The sequence below is a fragment of the Equus caballus genome, chromosome 3 (assembly GCF_041296265.1).
Source record: "Equus caballus isolate H_3958 breed thoroughbred chromosome 3, TB-T2T, whole genome shotgun sequence".
NCBI classification, from domain to species: domain Eukaryota; kingdom Metazoa; phylum Chordata; class Mammalia; order Perissodactyla; family Equidae; genus Equus; species Equus caballus.
The window spans coordinates 53,936,169-53,961,529 of NC_091686.1; the positions used below are offsets into that span (position 1 = coordinate 53,936,169).

Consider the following 25,361-nt stretch of genomic DNA (forward strand, 5'->3'; position numbering starts at 1 on the left):
CTATGTGTCATATACTCTGTGTTCAAGAATATTTTCCTTCATACAAAAACAAGCTAACACAACCAATGTTTTATCTTATTTTCAACACACTTAACGGATAGACCATGGGTTAGCCAACTACGTATTTGGAAATAAAGTTTATTGGAACACAGCCATGTCCATTCACTTATGTATTATTGTTTTTGAACTAAAATGGCAAAGTTAAATACTTGTGACAGTGACCACATGACTAACAAGGCCTAAAATTTTAACCATTTGGCCCTTTTCAGATAAAGTTTATAGTCTATTTGTATTTGAAAACCTTGTCATCTTCCACCTGAAAAGTGAGCAAGTCATGGATAGTTCAAGTGGTGTAGTATTTTTCCTGCTTTAATTTTCTTGATAATTTACAACATTGGAAATTCCACCATTTATGTTGAAAACATATTTGTGATAAATTTGAAGAATAATCTCAATAGGCAGAATTTGAGCTGAATTTTGCAAACTAGTTAACTTAGACTGAGAGTGAGGAAGGGAGAGGTATTGAAAAACATGTTACATTTGACTTGCACAGTAAAATGTTATCCTATTGTCAAAAAGATAAACACACTGAGATCTACTGAGGACATGCAAGATAAAATGCAAAATACCATGCAACTGATCAATGGCAGAGCCAGAATTCAAACTCAGGTTCATCTGACTCCAAAGCTTGCACCCTTGCTCCTCGCATCATGGAACCACCTACGTCTAACCCATGCGTGGAGGCAGCACAGTACTTCTTGTTGGCACCACACAGCTATGCGTTTATGTCCATGAATGTCCATAGATTATCCTAATTCCAATGAAAAATTTATTATTCACACCTTAGTACAGTGGAGGTGAGAGAGGAGTGCATGCTCTTGTGGGTTTTTGCAGCTTTCCTGTGAACTAACAAATGGGAACTCTGCCCTCTTGGAATAATTAGAATGTCATCTCTTCTCTTCTCCCAACCCTACCTCCTTTCTTTCCCAGGAGCAACGAGTGCCTGCTCAACCCTTTCTCGTTTCTCTTTTTCAGATCATCTCCTTTTCAGGAAGCACAAGATCATTTCTCACTTCCTCCCCTAGAGGTGCTTTCTTGGGGAAAGAAGCATTTGTTCAACTGCTATGAGACTGATTGGGAGCATTGGTTTAAATAGGGCAGGGGAGTACAAACAGTGGGTCAAGGCACATTTACCGATTTGATTCTGTCAGCAATGAACACAATATTTTCATCTTCATCTTCTCTCCCTAATTTGGAGGAGATTGGGATGTAGTCTATCTGCCCACACAAACTCTAGAATCATATGGCACCACGTGCTCAACATCTTTTGGTCACAGGAGTGCTATTCTCAGTTCTCATCTCAGACAATGAGGATCTTAGAAGTCATTTAATTTAGTCGTCCTTGCAATGCACAATTCCACAAATAGCATCTGACCTATTTTAAATGGGGGAGTTGTTTATACTACCCATAAACTGCCATATAATAGAAAAATTGGCACACATTTGCTCTGCTTATAAAGTCAGAGTCCTTGAAGTTTTGCAAAATTCTGACCATCCTAAATGTGCAATATTCCAGGTGTTATTAGAAAACAACCTTTAATCCCATTGGGGCAGGAAGGGTTAGCACAAGAAATAAGATTTAGTGTCTATAGTCATCTCACTGCCTTTGAAATCCCTATTTTCAGTTAAATTTTTGAAGCAAAAACCTAAAAACAAAAACATAAAAGAAACAAAGAAAATGAAGTGGCAAAATCTTAACAGTCCCTCCTCACTATCTCTGTGTCTCATTCACGGGTCACTTTGCCATTGGAAGGAAATGCGAATGTAAATAATGCAACAAAAGCTCTTCAGGGATCAGCGCTGGTTTCCTGCCAGGCCCGGCTCCACGGGCATGCGACCTGTGCAGGCTTCTTTGGTTTAATACTCAGCTGTCTCTGTCTTACAATTCTTAACAATGTTTGAACAAGGAACTCCATGTTTTCATTTTGCACTGGGCACGACAAATTAATGTAGCCGGTCCTGATTCTGGCTAATGTGGACTTTTGCTCTATGTGACTTTGCCCAAATAACATGGAATGTGTGTGTATTGTGTTTGTTTTCTTTGGTTTTCAGAGCAAGTAAATGACTTTTTAAATCACTTACCAAAGAAAGCATAACAATTAAATTACGCCAGCAGGGAATATCTTTCAGGTTTTGTGTTTATTTTGTTTTGGTTTATTACAATTCTAAATCTTTTTTAAAACAGCAGAAATAGGAAAAATCTTTTCCACTGAATCTGAACAGAGAAGGAAAGAGAGTAAATTCATTTTTGAAACTAAAAAGAAGAAAACAAGGACTTATACTACTTGTGTCCAAGTACTGGATAAATCTTTTATAAGCTGTGTGACTTTGGGCAAATTGGTTAACCTCTCTGTGTCTCAATTTTCCCATCGATAAATACAAATAATGGTAATACTTGTGGAATTACCTGAGGAAAAAGGAGATATATGTAAAACACTTAGCACAATGTTTGGCAAAGAGGAAGAGCTTAATACTGAGATGCTAATATTCCCAAATGATCTAGCACAGTACCTTGCACATATTAGGAGCTAAAATAAATATTAAGTGAATTGCCAAATTTTAGAAAAACTAAAAAGATATCAAGTTGTATCCAAGAAAAACTTATTACTGACAAAATTCTATAATACATTTTCCTTTATGCTTTATTTGACACAATGTTCTTTCCATAGGGATTCAGTAAATAGAGACCTTAGAATATTGATTTTTTTAAATTGACTATAAAGCTTTTGGATTTCCTTAAAAGAAAGTATGCATAAGTTCTTAGATGTCATACCATATTATTTATCCTTTTAAAATAATTGTTATCGGTTTTTAAAATTAAAAAAAATCAGGAGTATATAAACATAACCAACGATCTTGACCAAAGTGTTATTTTTTAAATTTTTTTATTAAGATTATGATAGTTTACAACTTTGTGAGATTTCAGTTGTACATTATTGTCAGTCATGTTGTAGGTGCACCACTTCACCCTTTGTGCCCTCCCCTCAACCCCCTTTCCCCTGGTAACCACCGATCAGTTCTCTTTGTCTGCACAAAGTGTTATTTTTAAATAGCAAATTTATAAGATTGTCTCAGATATATAACTAAAAATTGAAATGCATTTGCCTATGGCCTGCGTCTACTCTGTATAGAATACAAATAATTTAAGACCACGCACTAGGAAACATTAAAAAGAAAAGTTTCTTCAGGATCCACTTGATAAAGGGGCTGGAGAACTGGCGAGCAGCGGGCCTTTCTGCGTGGGTATGAGATTTGCTGTACAGGCTTTGAAAGCACACAGCCTCCAAGGTAAATGAGAATAATAATCATAATCCCAGTCATAAGCCTTATAACACAGGAGTGATGAAATGTCACTCCCTGGGGAAGAAATAGATTGAATCTGTTTCATAAAGGGGGAAAATCCCACATCTTCCTCAAATATAGCATTAAATATATGGCTAAAGTTGGGTTTCAAGAGGAGGCTGGTAAATTGAGGACAGGTAATTAACTGCTTCTCTGAGGCACAGGCACTTACCACATGCAGAGGTGATTACGTTGACTAAGCATCTAATTTGGTATTAGCACATTTTAACTGCTGAATAGATATGATCTTCCTTTTGTTTCCGACTTGCTGGCAACCACCTAATTAGATTCCATCCTCACACCTCCCATCACCACTACTAACGATGCCCTCTGTCAACCTCAGGATAGACGCTCCATCTAGTAGTAAAAAGCAGACCTCCCTGAACCTGCGGCTTCTGGTGGCTGTCACAAATCTCATCTGTAGCTGGGGACCTCCCCCGTACCCTTCTCTGCCTTCAGGCAGCTCCGTTTCTTTATCTACAATAAATAGTTTAAAAAAAAATCTTTCCAATGGTTCAGCACTTCCTCTCCCACGTGTATGAAATGTACCCCGGAAGTCGCTAAATGGAGGACCCTAAGGGCTGAAATTCGGTATTTGTTCACACATTTATCACAAACCCATTCTCACCCACATTTCTCTCATCTGACGATTGTTCACGAGTGAAAGTAATAAACCGATCTCATTTATTCATGCCATCTCTTGCAAAGATTTTTATCACGTTGTAATTATAACATATATAGTTCACCGTTTAATCATCGGTGAAAACCATCCCACAAAGCCTACTGAATAAGCGCTTCAGTATAACAGGCTTAGTTTGCACCAAGGCAGATTCGAGACAGGACAGAAAAAATGTTTGTCCGTGCTACCCTCTTCCTTCAAAGATGAGAAATACCTCTAAATAGTATGAACAACAGGAAAGCTACCAGGTAACTGAAGAAAGTATTCTTTTTTCAGCTCTGTCTGGTGAAGGTATTAATTGACTTGATTTATCCACTTCAGGGTGTTGGTTCACACAACCTGAGTGGTCAAAAAGAAAACATGAACAAAAAATAATGAAAAAGATAAATTTTATGGTTAAAATGATAAATGCATTCATTTAATTGTTACAGAATCAATGCCTATCTTCTAGTTCTCTTTCTTTATTTCAGGATGAATCAGATAATGGAAAACCCCAGTAAGATTATACCTTAAGGAACCACAAGTTTCTTTCGACTTCCTTATTATTAAAGGAGAAGTCAGTTACTGGACAAATGAAAATGTCTGGATAAGCCAGAGTAGGATAAATTTTAAACAATAATAATGAAATATGTCCAATTTAACCTAGGCCATAGAAATATGAAGCAGGTTTTGTTGTTGTTTTGTTCTTTTGTTTTAGGAGATGATTGAAGAAGGGTGCTTGGTTTGTCGAGTTCCGTAATTAGGATGCCAAATCCTGATGCTAGATCCTCTCCTTTAGACCTTGCTGCTCAGCGCATGCCATAGGATTATCCTATTAATTTTCAATGATCCTGGGCAGGTTTTTAAGTAAAATGAAATATACCTAAGGTATTAGCTGTAAGTTCAGCAAACCGTGATGCTATAATTCAGTTTAGCAAATGGAGAAAGGAGGAAGGAGTGGAGGACATCGAGAGAAAAGGCAAGCTGCGGTACCAGAGAAGCATTGTTCTGAGCCTGAGGTTTGTCAGCTAAGTGGAAAACAGTGTGTGACATATGTGCTCAAAGTGTGTGCAGTCTGTTTCTTTGTGAGGTACTCAACCTTCCTGATTATTCTGCGTTCTTACAATCTCTCTCTCTTTGCTAAACAGCGTTCCGGTTCCTGGATGTCAGACAGATTTAACGTTTTAAGATTGCGTAGAGTCTCTATTTTATCAGAGAGAGAGAGAGACAAAGCATTATAATATCACAGGCTGCAGAGCACTAGGTCTTTTTACAAATCAGTAAATAATGCTTACTTATAATTATATACATGGATGTTAAAAGCTATGTGTAAATATGTAAATTTAAAAACTGTCAAAAAGTTTAATTACTTAAGATTTTTGGACCTGACAAAATGTTTGGTATCATTAATAGTGATCCTATGGTCTTATGATTGAGGTTACAATTGGGATTGGGCTTTATTGGAAAACACTTTATTTGGAAAAAAAAACTCCTTATGGAAGGAGTTGTTGGGGTTTATTGGGGCTACCAATTGGAAGAGACTTTATTTGGAAAAAGCACTCCTTGTCAATGGAAATAGTCTCATATTCCCAGAGTGCTTTTCCTTCTTTTGTCTGGAATCTTGTCTTTCCTCCTACTGTAATCACCTTTAATTATCTTTTGCTAGAATATTTTAACAACCGCAGAATCTAAGCCTTGAACTGAACTCTTTACTTAGACTATTATTACTATTTTTTGTATTTGTTTCAAATAACTTATTTTTTTTTAAGCCCAAAGTGTCCTGCTTCATACAGATCAATGATAAAATTCACAATGGCTCTTGTTCCGCGAATGCTAAAATTTGGAATAAGCTGTAGAGATTATCGGTCATCTTGATCTAAGTCATTAGAGTTTTTAAAAGCTGATGTAGCATTTGAACTTTCATTTGTGAGTTCTTTGGGTTGGTTTTGGTGCAAGTCAGGCCATACAGTGACTTATACACAATACTGAAAATTTATGTTGCTGGAGATAGATATCAACATATGAGCCTATGACTTCTGCTTTTCAACATTACTTTTCCTTTTTAAAAGCATAACCTTTTGATGTTCACAGACACAACATATCTGCAATTATATAATTACATGATGCATATTCATAATGTGGAAATTACAGATGCTCCTCTGTGTTCATTTAGCTGACAGTGTAAAAAAATACCACCATTCTATTAGTTCATTGGAAGCGGCCAGAAGATTAAAATGTTCACGTCTGTTCATAAGCCATTAACCAAAATGGTCAACAGACTAATTTTTATTGCTCTACTCCAGTTTATTTTCTTGAAAAATGTTCTCTCAGAAACAGTTAAATGACAGTCCAATTAAATTCAATATTCTGCGTATGTGTTTATATTAACTTTAGGCTGAAACACAGATTGCGAGTTGTTCAAATTTTTGCTAATTCTACACACAAATAAACATGTAAATAAATATTATTTGACCGCTTATTTACTAATTCTGCATCCAGAGTGAAATACCAAAAACAGAAACGCCAGTCTACAATATGATTAGAGCAAAATTTCCAGCCGAATTTTGCAGAGCAAAAATATTAAAGCAATGCTCTGGTTCAGTGACACAGTATCTGAGCATCTTTTAGTGTTCATTCAGGCATTAGACTTTTAAGAGAAAGTCTTAAAATGGTGGTGATATTGTTTTCTTTTTCGATCAGACTCGGTTCAAACAATGTTGTATGTTATAGAACCTCAAATGTGGCTTTTCTTTTAATTTCCTTCTGGTGGATTAGAAAACACAAAGAAGGATATGTGTCTGTGCCCTCTGCTGGCAAAGTTAAGATCATAGTCTCTTTCTAGAGACAATAGAAACAAAATCCTGGAAGCAGAACAGCACATTATATTCAAAGACATTTTTACAGAAGGACCAAAACAGATTTGAATTAATTAAGTAACTGTCTTAAAAGGACTGCAGGCAAGTTTGGTATTGTGGTTTATAGCAAGGTTAAATAAAGTTATTGGAAAATAACAAGTTACATTTTGCTCTTCAAATTTTTATATTAATTTGTTGAAAAATAATGATAAACATCTAGTTTGGTTAATTCCATTAAGGTTCTAGGAGACAAAATAAAGCTAAATTACTTTATGAGATTAATTTGAGTTTTGTAAACCTCTGACAATAATTATAGTCCATTTGTCTCTCAATCTTAAATACTAAATAAATTTGGTATTCCTAGAATTAACAGAATATTGATATTCTTCACTGAATTGAACCAATCTAACATTTCCATCTTTTTAAAGATTTAGAAAGTAATATATAAAATGAATTTGTAGGGGCCAGCCCGGTGGTGTAGTGGTTAAAGTTTGCACGCTCAGCTTCGGCAGCCCAGGGTTCGTGGGTTTGCATCCTGGGCGTGGACCTACACACCACTCATCAAGCCATGTTGTGGTGGCATCCCACATACAAAATAGAGGAAGATTGGTATAGATATAAGCTCAGCAACAATTTTACTCAAGCAAAAAGAGGAAGATTGCCAACAGATGTTAGCTCAGGGGCAGTCTTCCTTACACACACAAAAATAATAATGAATTTGTATACCCTCAACAATTTGAAAAAGCAAAATTTCAAAAAATAAAGATACACAAAATAAAATTAATCTACCCCAGAAATTTTGTAAAACATCAATAAATGATCCCCAAACTGAAAACACTTGCAGAGAAAATAAATGGGTAATAGGGATGATCAATACATTAGTGTCAACTCAGAAGAACTCAACAAATGGTGTCCTGGAAGAGTTGACTTGGGGCCTGGTGTCGGTCCATCTTCTCATCAAGTGTCTGCGTGATAAAATACAGAACATCTTCCTTAAATCTCAAAGTGGCATTGAGGAGATGAAGATTGATTTAGTCCCAACTTTGAAAATGGTGTTTGGGACTCAAAAAGTGAGTCAGGGGTTAATTTATCCAACGTCCCTTATATTGCAAATGAGGAAACTTAGGCCCAGAAAGATTAAATAAGGTCAAAAAGACTGGAAGAAAGCAAAGTTGACTGAAGAAATAATCAGACAATGCAGTTCAATAAAGACAAGTGTCGAGCTGTACATCAGGGAGGGAAAATACTTAAAAATAGCCCAAACATCTGGCAGAAAAATGGCTTAGGGTAATAGTTCATAGCAAGTTGACCATGAGTCATTAATCTGAGGGTAGAGTATAAAAATTTTCTTAAAAAACCCAAACCTGAGCCAGCCCTGGTGGTCTAGTGGTTGCGATTGGTGCTCTTCCTGCTGCAGCCTGGGTTTGTTTCCTGGTTGTGGAACCAGGCGGCTCACGCAGAGAATTACAGTAACAACTAGGGTACACAACCATGCATGGAAACTTTAAAACACAAAATAAAGCTCCAAACCTAACAGTATTGATGGATTGAAGGGAATTCAGAAAGGAGAGAAAATGGATAGCAAAAAATGTAAGAAATATATATAGTCAGGGAATCTATTCCTTATGCTTCTACCAATTAGTTAAGAACTTTGATCAGTTATTTAATCAATCTGACCTTCACTTTCTAAATATATAAAATAAATTCGTCAGGTGATCATTCCCTATTATTAATTTTTCGTGAACTTTGCAGTAACAGCTGGCATGTCCAGTGTTTTTGCCGTAAACATCTTTGCCACAGGAATTTTCATTACAAACATTATGCTGTACAACTAATTGGCCATAAAGCAATTTTACTTTAAGAGATAAAAAAAAAACTAGTTGACAATTTTTTTTTTCCATAAAAGACAAAAAAATAACTGGCTGACAGTGTGTTATTGTTGTTTTTGTCAGTCCAGTTTAATTTCTCCATTGAGGAAGTTCTCACAGTTAGTTCCTTTTTTTGCCAGGGTTGGGGGGGAGGGGTGGGGTGAGGAAAGTTGGCCCTGAGCCAACATCTGTTGCCAATCTTCTTCTTTGTTCTTGAGGAAGATTGTCACTGAGCTAACATCTGTGCCAGTCTTCCTCTGTTTCATGTGTGAGATGTTACCACAGCGTGGCTTGATGATCAGTGCATAGATCTGCGCCCCCATCCTGGGCAAATCCTGGGCCACCGAAGCAGAGCACATTAACTTAACCACTATGCCACCGGGCCAGCCCGAGTTTCATTTTTATATGATATAAATCTTAGCTAGCCCTCATAATGGTCTGTACAGTAGAAGTAGAAGTGGTGGTAATGGTGATCTTAAAATAGTTAGCATTTCTTCCGGTTATTGATATTTTATTGATGGCTTTATGGAGCTGACAAATGACAATGATTTGCCCCAAGAGTTGGTTTCTAATTTTCAAACACACTACATTGGAGAAGAAAAAGAGGGCCAAAGGCCTCTCCTTTGAGGTCGTGAGTTGAACTCACACTTCCCATAGAAGGAAGACAAGAACTTAGTTAGGTACAATCCACAAAAATAAAATGAAATTAAAATAAAGTAAGTTCTTTGTGCAATATTACCGTGAATCTATGCACATACATTTTAAAGGTATTTAAATATTTTGTATTTTGCAAGTCTTAATTTTGTTATTCATTTTTCCATATTTCATTATGTTCTTTTAAATTAATGTCCTTCTTTTATTTTTGTGGTTTTATCTTTTACAGAAAAATTGCCTTACGGCCAATTATTTGTGTGGCAAATATATTTGCAGTGAAAATGTTTGGGGCAAAGGTGTCTGCAGCAAAGGAGCTTGCAGCAAGGGTACCTAGAACTGTTAGATGGCACACCTGCTGAAGGTGGGTGTCCCCTACATATGAGGGGCACACGCAGTGACACATTATTTTTAACTTAAAATTATATAACTTTATAAATTTGAAGAATAGTCACAAAACTAATTCATGAGTTGGAAAGAAACTGGGGATTTTTAGAGTATTAGGAGTAAGGGAGAAGAAATAGAAAAGGAAAAATGTAGCAAAGTCATGTCATCACAGAATTTTATAACTAGAATATCAAATACTCCAAGATTTTCATTTTATTTATTTTTTTAAAGAACTGCAGTTGTTTTTTGTCTTTTTTCTTCTCCCCAAAGCCCTCAGTACATAGTCGTATATCTAGTTGTAGGTCATTCAAGTTCTTCTATGTGGGACGCCACCTCAGCATGGCCTGATGAGCGGTGCTAGGTCCACGCCCAGGATCCAAACCAGTGAACCCTGGGCTGCTGAAGCAGAGTCTGAGAATTTAACCACTCAGCCATGGGCTTGGCCCTCAATTTTTTCATTTTGAATATGAAGAAGTAGAGATGGGAAATTTAAATGATGTGATTAAAGTTAAAGGTGTTGACGAAAATAATCCATAACCAATCTATAAATGAAAATTTGGGTGAGTTTATTCTGAGCTTAAATCTGAGGATTATAACCCGGGAAAGTCTTTGCACAGAGGAAAAGAGCACTCCAAAGAAGTGGGGGTATACAGGGTGGTTATATACCCTCAAAGAGTATGTTTCACATATGATTGAAATGTCCCTTTTACAGTAGTCACGAGGCTGCTCTGTCAGCACAGCGATTGATGGAAACGGCAGATAGGTCTGCTGTCTCAGTGAACGCCGCGGGGTGGCAGGTGTGTTGCCTGGGGCTGGGCGATCACAGATGAGCACTGCAATTGGTTCCCAGCCTAAAGAAAGATGCTTAATCCTTAAGGAGATGCCAATGTTGGGAGGGGGAGGGAAGTTGCACCTTTATCTCAAGGGCCTTTGCTCTTGCCATAGGGAATCTTTAAATGCATGCTCAATGGCCTCGGTCAGGCCCTTTTGGAAAGACAAGGTCAGGCCGAATTAGGTTTACACAAAATGGCTTCCTCATATACTCCAATATATCCTATTACTTGCCATTTTTATTTGTCAAAGGTATCAAATGGCAGAGAAGTGAAACCCAGGTCTAAATTATTCACATTGCCCTTCATAGAGTAATGGGCTCTCCTCCATTACTGTGGCTGAAATGATAGGGCTGAAGAGCAGGGAACTTCATTCATCTCAAACCATTCTCTCTACCCTCTTTTAAGAGAAAAAAATTGCCACAGCAACTTACTATCTGGCATTTAGCAGTCTGGATAATCAATGGAAATTATTTGACAATCCATTTCTCATATTTTAATTAAATTTTCTTTTCATTTTCACTTCACATGCATATTTTCTTAATGGTGTTGGATATTCATCCTTGTTAGTTATAGCTGTAGTTAAATTTTGACCATTGGATGAAATTTTCTAAGAGAGTAATGGAGTCTATTTTACAGAAATATTGAGTTTACTATATAGCCACATAATAGTCAATGAATCAGAGTGTAGCACATAGTAATGCTGAAATTCATCAGTGGGTTTATTTCTTACGGGCCCAGCATGTTTAACAGACAACCAATCCATCAGGTTTCATGTTTCCTTTTCCTCAAAAAAACATCTGCCAAAATGTAATGTTGAAGAGATACAAAATGATTTTGATATCTGTGGAAAATACACATGTAATAAACAATAAACAAAGATTAATAAACAAAATCTCCAGAACCAAGAAGCATGCCATTCTTGATAAGTAAGAAGTCATAGGGCCTGGCCCCGTGCAAGAGTGGTTGAAGTTCCACATGCTCTGCTTTGGCAGTGTGGGTTCATGGGTTCAGATCCTGAGCGTGGACCTACTCCACTCATGCCACGCTGTGGAGGTGTCCCATATACAAAAATATAGAGGAAGATTGGCACAGGTGTTAGCTCAGGGCTAATCTTCCTCAAGCAAAGAAAAAGAGGAGGATTGACAATGGATGTTAGCTCAGGGTGAATCTTCCTCAGCACAAAAAGAAAATCATAAAGGACCATTTGCCAGATAGAAGGGTAGTGCTGCAAGATGTAGAAGTGTCTTGAGATGAGGAAATAAGGCAAGGGATATGACAGAGTTGGGTGAGGAAAAGGACCATGCAAAGGGCATCTGTGTTGTGATGAATATAACAAATACGGTGGAGCTGTATAACATGTAAAGGGAACAGGAATTCAGGGACGACAGCTAAGTATTAGATGGCGAAAGCATAAGAAAGAAAATTACAGATAGAGCTATTGGTATTCACATACTCTGTGAAGATGTTGGAAAGGCTGAAAGTCAAATTTGAAACAATGTGTAAAATCTGTTAACAGCAGAGGGTGCGTGTAATAACGGAGGCATGATCAGATTGCACTTGCAGGTGATCTGTACCATTTGCAGTGAGCCTCACACTGTAGCAAACTCTAAATAACGTAGAGGTAAAGGGAAGTAATGGCTACAATGTGGGAGAGAAAAACAAAAATGCAATTGTAAGTCTTCCACTTAATATGTACATGGCTGAAGTTTCTAGAATAGAGTAGGGCTTCCTCTTGGGACAATTGTTACTTTAGGAGCGATTTGTATGGAAAGGCATGCTCTGTAGTATTATACTTGCAGAAAGCAGAAGCACATGAACTTTACTGCAGGTGAAAATTTTGCTAATGGTCAGCAGTACAAGGCCTTTACCGGTTTGCAATGTGAAGACAATGTGACCGCTTTTAATCTCATTTCAAATATCCAACAAGTGCTCTGGGGAATCACAGCTGAGCACTCACATCCAGAATATTATTGGTGGTTCCATGCTTTATTAAGATTAAGGATTCTGAGTTTTAGTCCCATTTTTTTTCATTGTCTAGGTTATTTTGGCTTATTATGATGTTCAGTGTTACAGAGTAGTCAGTTATCATAATACTCATTGTTAGTAACTTTCATATTTCTAAAAAAGCAAATTATAATGTTCAAGTAAGATATGCTTCTATAGTCAGAGGTAATTTTTATTTTATTTTATTTTATTTTATTTTTTAAAGATTTTCTTTTTTTTCCCCTTTTTCTCCCCAAAGCCCCCCGGTACATAGTTGTGTATTCTTAGTTGTGGGTCCTTCTAGTTGTGGCATGTGGGACGCCGCCTCAGCGTGGTTTGATGAGCAGTGCCATGTCCGCACCCAGGATTCGAACCGACGAAACACTGGGCCGCCTGCAGAGGAGCGCGCGAACTTAACCACTCGGCCACGGGGCCAGCCCCTTCAGAGGTAATTTTTAATTTTTAAAGGTTAAATTAATTTTACCAAGCAGCCATATGATATAGAAAAAACCATGGCCTTGTGTATTCAGGCAGATCTATTTTTATAATATCCTTCTTCTTAGTAGATAAAGACCCAAGGTATTGGGGAACGTCAGAGTTGAACTTCTGTAGATTTTGATGAGCAGCACCAATTGTTCCTGAAACACCCCATTTTCTCCTGCATTGTTCCGTGCCATATTTCCTTGACAGTTTTCAGACAGCAGCTTGATCCCATGCTCCCTCTAGTCTAGCTCTGTCTTTGTCCACACATCCACCACTCTGTCCCCTAACAGCTGAGCATTTCTCTACTCAAATGAAGAGAGCTGTGTATGAAAGGATGGGTTCAGGACCATAAGACTAACACTAGAGGCACAGTGACAGAGGTGCCCCCAAACTTTCAGCTCTTAATTCGAGGCTCTGTGTGCTGGCAATTCAAGAAAATCTACAGTCCTTTGAGAAGAAATAAAATGAAACTCATATGTAGTACACTCTCATCCATAATACTCTAACCACTTATGTAACAAATTATAAAATTATAATTAACCCATCTGTCTTAGTCTGTTCAGGCTACTAAAACAAAAATACCATAGACCAGGCAGCTTAAACAACAAACATTTCTCATAGTTCTGGAGGCTGGGAAATCCAAAATCAGGGTGCTGGTAGATTCAGTCTGGTGAGGGCCCACTTCCAGGTTCATATGTGACCGTCGTCTCCCTGTAACTTCACATGGCAGAAGGAACAAGGGATTCTCTGAGGTCTCTTTTATAAGGATGCTAATCCCATTTATAAAGGCTCCATCTTCATGACCTAATCCCATCCCAAAGGTCCCACTTCCTCATATTGTCACATGGTGGATTAGATTCAATATATGAATTTTGGGAGCACACAAACATTTAGCATATGGCACCACTGCTGCTGTTTACTTGTGCTCACAGCATCTAGATTACAGATGACTTTTTCCTGTGTGTTCTTGAGTCTTTCCTCTCACCGTTTCACGGCTGGAGATATTCAACAAAGAGAGTCTGACACACCTATTTGAGTTAAGGACCCATGTTTGGCTTGATTTAAAGTCTTACAAAGACCATAAAACTCGTAAAACAATACAGTTGTGCCAATTCCCTGAAATGAATTTGGCTGCTCTTACCAGAAGACAAAAAAGATGTTAGGAAGGCCTAAAACTCATAAATGTCTTCACTTTCAGCTTCTGGCTGCTTAACTTGAGTCAATCCACTCATTTTCTTCTTTCTCACATGGATAGCTCACAATGCTCCCTTCCCTAGCAAACACTTCATTCTTTTCTAGTTGGCAAACCATGAATTTATGATTTCCTCTCTGTATCAGAGGGATTTGGCCACACTCAAAGCTTTTTCTAAATGGAAAAGAGTAAATATATTCCAAAGATAAAAGCTGGATAAAATATTCTTCTCTCAAGATCAATGTGCAACCTAGGAACTCATAATAGTTAAGTTAAATGAATATAAATTGTTGCTCTAAAAAGATATTAATCTGTAACAAGTATAGCAGTAACACATCTCCACTGGCTAATGAAATTAATCTTCTGTATAAGTGAGTGTATTTTAAAGTAATGTCAGTATTAAACATAAAGATGAGACAGATTAGAAATCCTTTGACTTTCAATGATATCCTCAGAAAGACAGCAATGAAAATAAAGTATATTTTAAACAGTGAGGACTACATTTTCAGTAAGATAAGAGCTGAGTGTAAAAATTAATTTTTATTTTAAGTGACCCTGAAGAGTGATCTGGATGTCAGTTTACACACTGATCAGGGACTATTCTAAAGGCTAGTAATGAGAACCAATACATTTATAAACAGATAATCAGATATAAGTTAATACTACGCAGTGTGGTTCAGCCCAAAGACATTCCAAATCCTCTCAGAGGGCTGAGAAAAAGTGATTATTTCCTTTCAAATAGAAGCTATTATTAATGTGCTAACAATTAGCAATACAGGTAAAACCTATAATTCTAAGTGTAAATGGAGCAATACAGGTTGTATTTAGATGCTTTGTTACTCAATAGCAGTATATTAAAATAGAAGAAATGATTTTTTTTTAAACTTTTGGTTCCAAAACAAATAACGATTTCTGCTTACATATAATGTCAATAAAAACCTTAGTTTATTCATAATAAGTTGTGTGTGAAATGTAGCTCAAAAAGAGCCACATTTCATTTTAGGGCTGAAAATAATTCATAAACAATCTGTTATTTTCAGATAAAAATATAAAACAAGAAAAATACTGTAATTATGAAAAATAATTTTCAATTCATTTTGAACAAATTTGAATGCTGGCTATAAAAATATATCCAACTGTAAGAGAAGTTTAAAATACCAGATTTAAATTATTTCAAACAAAAACCATTGCTACAAAACGCAATGGGGGCGGGAATTATCGCTGGATTCACAAAGAGAATGGAATCCCACCTTTGAGTTACCTCATACTGAGAATATTAAAAATATAAAAGGATTATAAGTGCATTTAAACTCCTTTTGTTCCTCATAAATTGCTTGTAAAGAACGTATTTATAAAGCATTAGGAGCTGTGGATGCCCTCCGCCAAAGGGTGTCCTCTAGGCTTGCGAGCTCGGGCTATTCACAGGCCTGGGTAAGGCACACAGAAATCTGACTGGCTGGAGAATCTCAGGAAAACCATTCAACCTCACTGGTCTTGTATTCCTCACTGGTGGAACACTGGGTTCTCTGAAAGTCTCCTTTAGCGGAGATTATGAGAGGCAGAAGACTGGACCATGGTATGGCAAGTGAAGATTGGGTCACTGCAAATCACAAGCGGAGGATGGATAAACTTTGACAAGTTTTTTCGGTTCAAGTGTGTATTAGCTTGCTAGGGCTGCCATAAAATACCACAGCTTGGGGTAGCTTCAACAAGTAACTTAACCCTTGTGACCCTCAAGCTATATTCCACATGAAAGGAGAAATGATAGCCACCTGGCAGGTTTTCTGTAAATATCAAATTAGAAAATGTATGTCAAACACCTGGGAGTCAACAAATGGAAGCTTTTCCTAGTAGCATATTTCTCTGAGGAATAACTTTCTTAAAAAAAACAAAAAAGATGTTTTATAAGGTTTAATTTGCCTTTTGGCTTTTTTTTCAAAATGCCACTTGTGTATGTTGCAATATTAAAGGTCTTGTTGATATTATTCTAAGTGAGAGAGTCTGCTATAATTGTCACTTTCAACAGTGCACACCATTTATGGTAGACTATTGCAGTGATGTTCCCAGTTTGTCCCTGCTTTCCTATGTGCACACTCTTATGTAGACCCCTCCCAACTGGCTCTGAGCTTGATCATATGACTTGCTTTGGTCAATCCAAAGCAGAGACGATGTAAGCAGAGGCTTGAAAAACACTTGTGCTGTGGGATCTGCCCTCTTTGCTGCTGTTGGGATCACTGACTGCCCCGTGTAAGGAAGGCCAGGCTGGCCTCCTGGAGGATGAGTGACCACATAGAGATGAGGTGAGCCATCTCAGCTGCAGCCCCCAAAGCCAAGCACACTGCCGGGCCCAGACATCTTCACGAGGTTGTCCCAAACAGCGTCAGCTGAGAATGACCTGACTACGGAGATCACCTAAGCTGATTCAGACCAAAACTTTCCAGTGGATCCACTGCATCATGAGAAAAAAATAAAGGCGGGGGCCGGCCCAGTGGCACAGTGGTTAAGGTTGCGCGATCCGCTTCGGTGGCCCGGGGATCCCAGGTGTGGACCTCCTCACTGCTTGTCAGGCCATCCCACATATAAAGCAGGCATCCCACAGATAAAGTAGAGGAACAAAGGCACTGATGTTAGCTCAGGGCCAGTCTTGCTCGGCAAAAAGTGGAGGATTGGCAGCAGATGTTAGCTCAGCGCTAATCTTCCTCAAAAAGTAAATAAATAAATAAAATAAAGACGTGTTCTTTTAGGTCACTAAGTTCTTGAGTAGTTTATCCTGCAGCAAAATCTGATTGACATTTCGTTGTATCTCTAGTTCTTAGGGAGATACCTGGAACATAGTAGATGATCAATAAATACCTGAAGAAGTCTGGAATCTTTATTTAATGACCTTCTAACTATTTGGTTGGATTAATTGCTAAAAATAAAGTTTTGAATAGAAACATCTTTTTTTCAGTAGTTACTATAACATGAGTTATCTGATATGATTATTTTCTGCCTTTGTAACAGTGTGACAAATATTTTTTTCTTAAGCTTGTGTGTGATTTATAAGCCATAAAGACAAAGTATCACTTTGGTACTACGTCAATTTTGGAATTTTAGTTTGCATGAGCTAATTACTAATTATGAATGTCAGGAAAAATATTTTTGTACACATATCTATATATTCACTTTAAAAATATATGTATATATGCATATATATGTATATGTGTGTGTATGTATGTATATATATGCAAGTGGTTAAATTTTATGTTGTGAGGATTAAATAAAATTATGTTATATGGTTTGGAGAGTAGTCACAGTTAAGACAAAAAATTGGTTAGAACCAGACTGTTGAGAGACTTGAATATACCTTGAAGACTGGTATCTCACTCAGAATAAACACCACAGTACTTCCTATAACTTACAAGGCCCTACACATCTGGTTGCATGTTACTCTGACTTCATTTGTAGCTACTTGCCTCCTCACTCTCTCTGCTAACCTCTGATGGTCTTCTTTTTATTCTTCAAAGTTGCCAAACATGCTTACCTCAGGGCCTTTGCACTTGCTAATACCAATGCCTGAATACTATTCCTACTGTCATATACTATTATCATTTGGCTAGCTCACTCACCTTCAGGTGTTTGCTCAAAAACCATTTTCTGAATGAGGGTTTCCCTGGTTCACCTATTTAATTTCTCAACTACCCTTCAGCACTTCATATCCCACTTCTCTGATTTCTCTTTTCTTCTTAGCACCCATCACTGTCTCACAAACTATATATTTTACTTATTTTCTTTATTATCTACCTCTCCACATTAAAATAAGCCAAATAAAGATGGGAATTTTTATGTGTTTTGTTTACTACCTTATCCTCAGCACTTAGAACAGTAAAAACCCACTAATGTTTATTGAGGAAATGGAAGACAGTGGTTCGTATTCTAGGTATTTCAGAGTATCTGTGAATTAGCTGGACATTTTATAGAACTTTGTTATAAATGTAAATATAATTGCAGTTTTATTAGGAGAGGGTCCATAACAGATTTCTTGGTGCAGGAACTCAAAATACTACAAATAATTGATCTAAAGAATTAAATTTTTTTTTGTTGAAATGGAGAGTTGAGAGTTATTGAAGCTTTTGAGAGACATAGTGGCAAGAGCAGAATGGTACTAACGGGAGATTAATCAAGCAGAATGATGGACTCAAGTCAGGAGAGATTAAAGGCGAAGAGACCAGTCGGGAGGTTATTGTAGCAAGTAAGACAAGAATTAATGAGGTCTTGAACTGGAAGCACGGTTTTAGGAATGAAAACAAGCGTTCCATCTCATTATGTGCAAATACTGTCAGTACTGCCACGATGTTACAGTGTGATAGCATTGCTGAAATGGAAATCAAGTATTATATTAAGAAAAGTAGATTCTTATTTTAAACCAACAAAACTTCAAACAGCGGGATGTTGTGGGCTGAGATAACCTCACTGCATTAAAGAGAGAAAGCTTTCACCACAATGCCCCAACCATTTCCGCCTTAATCCCACGGTCATCTTTTCTCTCTGCCTACCAAGGCCATCATGAGTACATTTGGTGATGAGAAAGACGGTGAGGCATTATTTCTTGAGTCCCATTAGAGATACTGGAATGAGACAAAATAGCACATTATTTACCAGTTTCACACATTTGATTTGAGTAGCCATGAATATATTTAAATATTTTCATCTTCAGCGAGAAACCTAAAGTAACATTCTTTCGAAACTATCTTAACGGAAATTATTTGAAACGTTTCACTGAAGTGTTCCTTGCAGTAGAGACGAATAAACATGTTACCTTGAGAATTGACCTCTCACGGTAAATTCATTTCAAGTCCTATGTTTTTATGTACATTTTGTGATCTCATCAATAATTTATCTGTGTAATTTTGATAGAAAATAATACTTACATTATTCATCTGTTAAATTCTCCTGGAAAAATTTTTTGAGAATATTGATACAGTTTTAATAAACCCCCAGCACCATGCTACACACTCAATTCTGGGGGAAAAATGGCCTTGATAAAAATTATTATCGTTTTCTCAGATTGTTGTAAAATGTCCACAACAAGGTGAATCATGAGCTAATAGAGTGAACAATTAGAAATTAAATAATAGAAATGTTAGCTGCCATTATCTGAGAAAGTCTTAGCACAGCAATGCAGTGGAGCCACTGGGAAGCAGATGCTCTTCAGGCTTCGGTTCTCTGCACACCGCTGTGAATTTGATGCCCTCCTATGGCTCTCTTCCTGAAGGCGATAGTCAGGTGGCCCTCCTCTTTCTGGAGCCAGTCCTGGATTCCCATCTTAGCCCTTGAGCTTACCTGTCCAGGTGCTATATTTCTTCAATGTCTACTATTTGGTAAGTAACTGATCCAGTGCATATATCCCTCATACTACGTTTAGGGATGTTTTTCAAAAGGAGATCCCTATCTCTAAGTACCTCTAATTGTGGTTCTTCTCCCCTTCTCCTGGCATTTCTCTATCACAACCAGCTCTTTGTTTCAATGTCCTAACTGCCTTCCCAGCCCTCAGCATTCAAATTTATCTCCCATGTTGCTAGAAATCTGATCACACTATTCACTTACTTAAACTCTACCAGCAGTTTCTCAAAACTATACGGTACAATTTAAATTATTTATGCAGTCACACACCTCCCTCTATGTTCTGGCTTTGCCTTCCACTCTTGTCCCGTCTCCCATTACTTTCACAGGTTGTGCTTTTTCATTCTTTTTTTTCTGAAACATTGTGCTTTTCTCTCCACCTGCTACATGCACTCATTCCTCGAGTCTAGTTTCACTGACTGCCTTCTCTGGCTTAGGCAGATTCATCCTTTTCCATTTCTTAGTACTTTATGTATTTCTACTGAAGCATGATCTCATCATGTAGTAAGGGCTGGACAATTGCTTAGTCATCTTTTATCTCCAGTGCCCAGCATAGTGATTGGTGCATAACTTTTTTTTCAGAGATAATACCTTTAATCAAATAATGATTCTAATGATGGAAATTCTAGGTTACATAAGTGAGAAGGAAAAAGCTGTTTTTCAAACTGTGCCACTTAGTTTAAGGCCGGTTTAATCACTGCTGTTCAATGCCTACCTTTGGGAAACGTCAATCTGCCTTGGACTGACTCATTTTCTGGGTTCTGGCTCCCATCATGAGGCCAAGTGGATATCTAGGAATGAAAGAGGATAGAAGAAAAAGTTTTCAGGAATGAATCAAGGAAACTGCTACTTGGCTTCTAGAACCTCATGCTTAATGGCGTTTGGAACTCAGACAGCTGGGCAGGAAAAGCACTGGCTCTCAAAGGAGATAAACAAATGACAACCATTTTGATCCTTGCTGTGACTATGCAGGCAAAAAAATAAAACAACGATAACAACCAAAACCCAGCCGCTTAACAAAGAAGAGCACTCGCTCCTTCTGTACCAAGGAAATTTCAGCAGCCATGACAGCTGCCTTTATCCAGCTATTGCTTTCCTAAACAAAAATATTGGACATCCCAGGAATTCTTGGCTGCCTGACAAGAGAGGCATCTAATCTCGCTGTCTGCTCAAGCTAACATCTGGAAATGGAACCTGCTTGTGAAGATGAGACACTTTGTGTGTACACCGTCCAGACAGACTGGCATGGTGGCCCTGGCCCCAGACCAGGCTCCCTGTATGCCAAACCTGGAAGCATATAGTAGGTCTCACTGCTAAAGTTACAGAAACTGCTCTAAGTTTCTGGAATGGACCCCTAATACCCATGAACTAATATCAGACCGAGCTTTGTTTGTTACAGGGTCAAGTTTCATTAAAGAATGAAACAGTGACTGTCTTTTTAAAATATAACATTCAAGTATTAATAAGTGTATAAATGTAGATGGTTTTTAATGTTTAAACATATTCCCTGTATTTTTACATAGAACCATACTTAAGATGTGTTATCCACAATAAATGTACTTTCAACAAACATATTCCACATTACCAGTTCTCTTTTTTTTCTCCCAAAATCTCCCTAGTACATAGTTGTATACTTTAGTTGTAGGTCCTTCTAGTTGTGGCATGTGGGACACTGCCCCAACATGGCCTAATGGGCAGTGCCAAGTCTGTGCCCAGGATCCGAACCGGTGAAACCCCGGGCCGCTGAAGCGGGGCTGTCAAACTTAACCACTCGGCCATGGGGCCAGCCCCACCAGTTCTCTTCTTTATTACTATTTTTATTTACAGTAAACAGGCACACCCATAATATGATCACTTTTTCCATATCTTATAGTAGAGAAGCAATTAAGCCGTTTCAATAACAGTTCTACTGAAAAAACTTACATTTGTCCTTCCCTCTTCAAAAATCTCTTGAGAGTTTGAGGGGAAATGTGAAAAAACAAAGCACATACTAGACTCAGTGATTCCGACTCTCCTTCCCCTTCCGACATTCCAACCGGCAACATCTAAATCGTGCTTCTTACAATTTGAGAAAAATAAAAGGGACACTAATATAATTCATATATATAAACATAACAGTATATTATTTGATCTTTAAATTTCACCTAGCATGTGTTTTATTATGCTATCATCTGCTTGTAGGTTTAAAAGATGGGTCTGTGTAGTTCTAAGAAATAAATTCTAGAATAGAATTACCGGTTAAAGAACCTGTTTATCTAAAAATGACCTAGCTCTACTCCATTAGGAAGGGAAAGATCCATTTCTGTCTCTTGTCCTCAACATTTTATAGAATCCCGCTTCCTTCTGAGAGTGCTCTGTATTTTTAAAGCTTAGGACCAAATTTCAAAATTACACGGTAACTATATTTCCATTCCATAAGCTATTCCATAGCTGAGCATCTATACATATTAGTTGAGCAACACTTTTCTTCATAAAAAAGAAAGAGAGAGAGGGAGGGAGGGAGGAAGGAAGGAAAGATGAAAGGAAATCTAAGTCTGAAATTGAAGATTTTTGCCATTGTGCTCCAATGCCAAAACCACACCATCTTCAGTAGGCAAGAGCAAAAGTGTTCCTGTTGGGAGGGGTGGTGCTGGCATTTGTGGTCTCTGTTGGCACCAGCCACGTCAGCAGAGTAGGAAGCGGTGGTGATAGAGGTGACAGTAGAGGTGGCAGTAGAAGTGGTGCTGGTGGAGCTGATGAGGAAGCTTCATGTGGGTTACTCGGCAGTGGTGAACTCAGAATAGAGGGCTTACACGAGAGCATACATGAGAGACTTCTTTGGGACTCTCCCCAATATGCGGAAAAGTCTTTGAAGAAGATCAAGATACTATACTAAGTTCCCAAAGAAATAGTTTTCCTTATTCTAAACATGGCACCATTTTTATACCTGGACCAGAGTAACTAGAAATGGAAGTCACACATATGAAATATTTTTTTCCTAAAGAAAATTAGGTTGATAAAAATGAGACATAATTCTAGAAGTGATTCCTTGGAGAAATATTTACATTTAGGGAGGCGAAAAAGTCCAAAGCTGAAAGAACTAATGTCTAATTTCGAGACCTCATTCAGTAGCAATCAATGTAAGATATTTGTGTGAGATAGAAAGACTCTTTGAGTACTCCTAAAATCACAGATAAGTTTTTTCTCTGCTCTAACCCTTCATAAATGTAATAGTTACATGAAATCTACTAGAATGGCATTGTCTTTCTAATTTATGGTTTATTGTAGATATTTTTCTTACAGAACATGTATTCTCTTGTTTTTTAGTGAGGAAGATCACCCTGAGCTAATATCTGTTGCCAATCCTCCTCTTTTTGCTTGTGGAAGATTATTGCTGAACTAACATCTGTGCCAATCTTCCTCTATTTTGTCTGTGGGTCACCACCACAGCATGGCTTGATGAGGGGGGTAGGTCCGCTCCTGGAATCCAAACTCTCGAACCCCGGGATGCTGAAGCAGAACATGCCAAACTTGACCACTATGCAACCGACCCCCATTCTTCTCCTTCTTTAAAAGTTTATATAATAGTTATAAGTTTATTCAAAGAAAGTAAAATCTTTTCTTGAGAGATGTTATGGTTACTGATTAGAACTAAACTTCACTCTTAAAAGGGGAGAAAGGACTGGTAAGAGCGGATGGAAACATTTTACTTTCTCTTACTCATTTCAACTCAGGGAAGTTTTATAGTAACTAAAAGCAATTTCCTCTGAACTTCTCAGTGACCTTTATGAAATTAGGTATTGGCAGGTTAAGGCTACCTCCTAGAGGACCTGGCCATATTTCAAAAACCCCAACATAATTGGCACTTCTTCCAATAACCTTTATAGAGTCACAAGGTTAAGTGGAAACAGAGACCAAACCAAACATTCACAATGGACTTTCTTGGACACAGTTAGTCTTTTTTTTTTTATGTTTTATTTTGTAGTTGTTTTTCATAACAGGGAGGTTAGGCCATAATTCTTTCATTCTAGAATCTTTTATAAATAAAGTCAATCAAGCATCACATTTATTTCCTGTACAATTTACATTCACTGCGAAAGAACACACACAGCAAAACAGCAGTCAAAATCTGAACCCAAAAACGCCCGTTTATTAAGCTTCTTCATGGTCAAAATACTACGAATGTTATAGCTAAGTGCTGAATGTGAGAAAAATCAGCAGAGATTTTTTCTTTTTTCTTTTTCTGTGCTGGTAAATTGTACAAATGGTATGGAAAGTCATAGGGCTGACAGTGCATCATTCTGTTCCTCCATGATTTGGTAATTAGTGGAATATACCGCAGTAAATTAATTGAGTTATTTATTTATTTTTTTAATCCTAGGCATAGGGAGAGTTGAATTGCTCCTGCTTCTCGCCCAATGTGTTTGCCATCTGGACTGCCACTAACAGCTAGAAATGCCCCCTTCCTCCCAAAGAAAAAATAAAAGGTAAATGCTTTTGAACACCACCTTATGGCTGTTTAAACATCAGTTTCTGACTATACACAGTAGCTCCCTCCACCCCTCCCCCTCACTCCCTTCACTTCCCTCCCTCCAACTATCCTGACAAGGAGAGAGAAAGAAGGAAGTCGTACATGTAGCACATTCCCATTATGATCCCCAGTGTGGTGCCATTAAATAGGACCCTGTCTGAGTGGGTCTAATTGGCCAATATATGGTGCTTTGTATTGATGCTTTTTAGTCACTACAGAGCTCGATATACTTACATGTATATAATTCATCACATGAAGGTCACTTTCTTCACCCTGATTGTTCTGCCATTTAAATTGTTATTCTATGTGAATTTCCATGTAATTAACTGGTTTGGTCGCAATTTCAAGCACTTCAGCAAGACAAAGGGAAAACTGAAAAAAGCCACATTTGTGAATTGGTTTACATTCAGAAGCATTACTTGTCGTTTCCCTAGACCACCAGATGTCAGCCTAAATTGAAGAATGGAGGAGAAACCGTGTATCATAATGTTAGTGTCTCATGTGCCAGATGGAGTTTTACACAACCCTGCAGGAAGAGGTAGCCAGCAGTAGTTAAAATTCAGTGTTAGAAATAGCACAAGTGACACGGTATGCACTGGAGCATTTTTTGATTATGGAACTTAATTGTATCATAGATCACTGATAGCTTAATTTATGAGGATTGATTTTGTTAATTCAAGCAGTTCAAAAGTCACTGTTAAAGCTTCAGTCCATTTAATTGTATCTGACTGAAGCTTTACTCATGCTATCAGAAGACAAATGGCTGTAGAGCGGTAATACATTTTTATTTTTTCTGCTGTTTGTCCATTTATTTCTACATGTGTTGTTTACTGTGATTTACATTTCAATGAGCAGGACTAGATATAGGATGCAGATTTGCCTTTTTGCTCTCAGTTGAGCGAAAGAAAGTGAATGTTAAACTACGTTAAAAATGTGTCACTTATGATTTCACTGTGGTAGGAGAACCAAGGACTACAGAAGTTTAAGATTTTCCTCTCAATATGACCATCCATTTCAAATGGGGAGATTACAGATGTTACTTCTTCAGACCAAATAGCTGTGTTTGGGGCTCATCTTACGGAAGTGGTCTGCTATATTTTTCATTAATATATGCAACATTAAACATGTAGGGAAATTCCATTAATATATGTATTAAG

At 37.6% G+C, this 25,361-nt stretch overlaps 1 long non-coding RNA gene across 1 annotated transcript; it reads left to right on the forward strand.

Annotated features, from left to right (window-relative positions):
• Positions 1-4,602: 4,602 nt before the first annotated feature.
• LOC138923441 (uncharacterized) lies at positions 4,603-24,187 on the forward strand. The gene is made up of 3 exons (XR_011437043.1): positions 4,603-5,079; positions 12,897-13,085; positions 24,055-24,187. It is a non-coding gene; the product is annotated as an uncharacterized lncRNA (long non-coding RNA).
• The last annotated feature ends 1,174 nt before the right edge of the window (positions 24,188-25,361 follow it).